Source organism: Alligator sinensis, unplaced genomic scaffold, assembly GCF_000455745.1.
Source record: "Alligator sinensis unplaced genomic scaffold, ASM45574v1 scaffold1874_1, whole genome shotgun sequence".
Classification (NCBI taxonomy): Eukaryota; Metazoa; Chordata; order Crocodylia; family Alligatoridae; genus Alligator; species Alligator sinensis.
The window spans coordinates 93,164-95,586 of NW_005843441.1; the positions used below are offsets into that span (position 1 = coordinate 93,164).

The 2,423-nt window shown below is 52.0% G+C and overlaps 1 long non-coding RNA gene across 1 annotated transcript in view; it reads right to left on the reverse strand.

Moving 5' to 3' along the window:
- Window positions 1-837: 837 nt before the first annotated feature.
- The window catches only part of LOC112548707, a 6,248-nt gene continuing 4,662 nt past the window's right edge, over window positions 838-2,423 (reverse strand). The window contains exon 3 of the long non-coding RNA XR_003092336.1: window positions 838-1,846. This is a non-coding gene — a long non-coding RNA (uncharacterized LOC112548707). The remainder of the gene's footprint in view (window positions 1,847-2,423) is intronic.

Consider the following 2,423-nt stretch of genomic DNA (forward strand, 5'->3'; position numbering starts at 1 on the left):
CCCTCTCCTATCTGCACAGGGCCTCCCCCCGCCCTAGCTCCAGACTTCCGCGCCCCTCATCGCGTCTTCTCGGGCAGCTGGGCCGCGGCCGCCCCTTTCCTCCGCCGGTAATTCGCGTATTTGTACGATCATTTCAGCCCTTGCACGATGTGCAATAGATCCTAGTGTTCAAAGTGTGCCAGAATTTTGTCCCGTCGTTAAGTTAGGGGAAACGTGCCGGGCTCCTCTGATCCCTTCTGCTTTTGCCGGCCGCTTGTGCGGGATCGGAGCTGCATGCCCAAATTCCAGTTCCTTATTCAGTTCTATATACTTAGCACAGTGGCTGGGGTGCTGTCAATTGGCAGCCTGACAAGACCAAGTGGCGCTTTGGACCAAGCAAGTCTCTCATCAGACGTGTTCGGCAGCGTCCCCCAGTGGCAAAGAGATGTGTTCTGTGATGGCCCAAGAAGGATTTATCTCTAAAATCCCAGCCCAAAATCCAGTTCCTTCTTGGAGTTCATATACTCAGCACAGGGGCTGGGGTACTGTCAGTGGTAAACCTGGCATGGCCAAACGGCGCTTTGGACCAGGCAAGTCTCTGGTCATTGATGTCCAGCAGAGAGCCCTGGTTGCACAGAGATGCGGTCTGGGGTGGTCCAAGAAGGATATCTAGGTATAATCCCATCCCAAAATCCAGTTCTTTATTCAGATCCATATACTTTGCACTGTGGCTGGGCTATTGTCAGTTGGCAGCCTGGCATGGCCAAACTGCACTTTGGGCCAGGCAAGTCTATGGTCAGAGATGTCGAGATCAGTCCACTGGTGTCACTGGCATGGCATGGGGTGACCTAAGAAGAATTTCAATCTATAATCCCAGCCCAAAATCCAGTTCCTAATTTGGGTCTATATACTTAGCACAGTGGCTGGGGTGCTGTCAATTGGCAGCCTGGCATGGCCAAACCGTGCTTTGGGCTAGGCAAATCTTTCATCAGCAATGCCAAGGAGTGTCCTCTAGTGGCACAGAGATGTGTTCTGGAATGGGCCAAGAAAGATTTCTGGGTATAATCCCAGCCCAAATGCCAGTTCATTATTCAGGTCCATATATTTAGCACAGTGGCAAAGCTGCTGTCAGTTGGCAGCCTGGCATGGTGAAACTGCACTTTGGGCTGGACAAGACTCTGGTCAGATGCATCCGGTACAGCCCCCCAGTGGCACAGAGGTATTCTTATAGGTGGCCCAAGCAGAATTTCTAGCCATAATCCCAGCCCAAAAGCCAGCTCCTTATTCAAGCCATTATAGTATAGCAGCCTGGGGGCTCTTAGTTGGCAGCCTGGCATGGCCAAACTGTGCTTTAGGCTGGGCAGAACTAAGGTCAGGCTTCTTTGGGACAGTCCCCCGGTGGCATCGATAGGATGCCAAGGTGCTCGGCGGAGGCCATGTGCGGGTCGGGGCCCAGGGGCCTGCTCCTGCCCCTGCTCTACCTCTGGGTGCTTCCCCACCTTGGCCCGCTCCCCTGGCAGGGGCCAGGAGCCAGGCGAGAGGAGGGAAGGCCATGTACGCTTCCAGCTGGCTCCAGCTGCTTGGCTGCCCATGCCACCCGCACCAAAGCCATCTGGATGCGGGCCAGCAGTGCTGAGACCGGCTCCATGCAGCCCTCGGCCTCCAGGCTAAGATGGGACACAGGGAGATTAGATGATATAGGTGTATCAATGCTCCATGCCCTTGCTGCAAGCTGCCCGGAAGAAGGGCAGTCGTGTGCAACTCAGCGAACGGACCAGCAGGCACCTGGCAACCGCAGACAGGCTAATGGTCAGTGGAGCAGCCCCAGGAGCTGGCCTGCCCCAGTCCATGGCTCCCAGGCACGTACCTGTCATATTGAATGAAATAGTTTAAATGTTTGTAATGGTTGCCCATTAGCCAGTTTAGGAAGAAGACAAGATTTATCTCCTTATCTAGGCCATTGTTTTGGTCTACATGCGAAGATCCTGACTTTGCTCAAAGTCTTAACTCTTGAATTTTATCTTTAGAGGCCTTTTACAAAGTTAACCTAAAAATGACCCTTAAGCAAATATCCCGAGTTCCGAGAGATCAAACCCTAGGGCCTTTTGACAAGATTGGAAAGAAAAGGTCACTTGCAGTGGTATGGAAGTTCCCCAAAGTAATTAAAATGATCAACAAAAGAAACTAATTACCAAGTAAAAGAATCTGTAAAGTAAGATCCGAGCCCAAATTTGGGAGTAATGACAGGTTTGGGTAGGAGTGGCCCAGGACGGCAACTCACTCAATAAAAACTGTAACCTACTCTCCCAAATTGGAGGTGACTATACTTGCAGAACAACGAAGGAAGAATCGCAAGTGTAGGCCGGATCAGATTGATCACCTGAACCACCCTCTCCATGAACACGAATCTCTTAGTTCACGCTGAAGCTGCAGAGCGCCCGAAA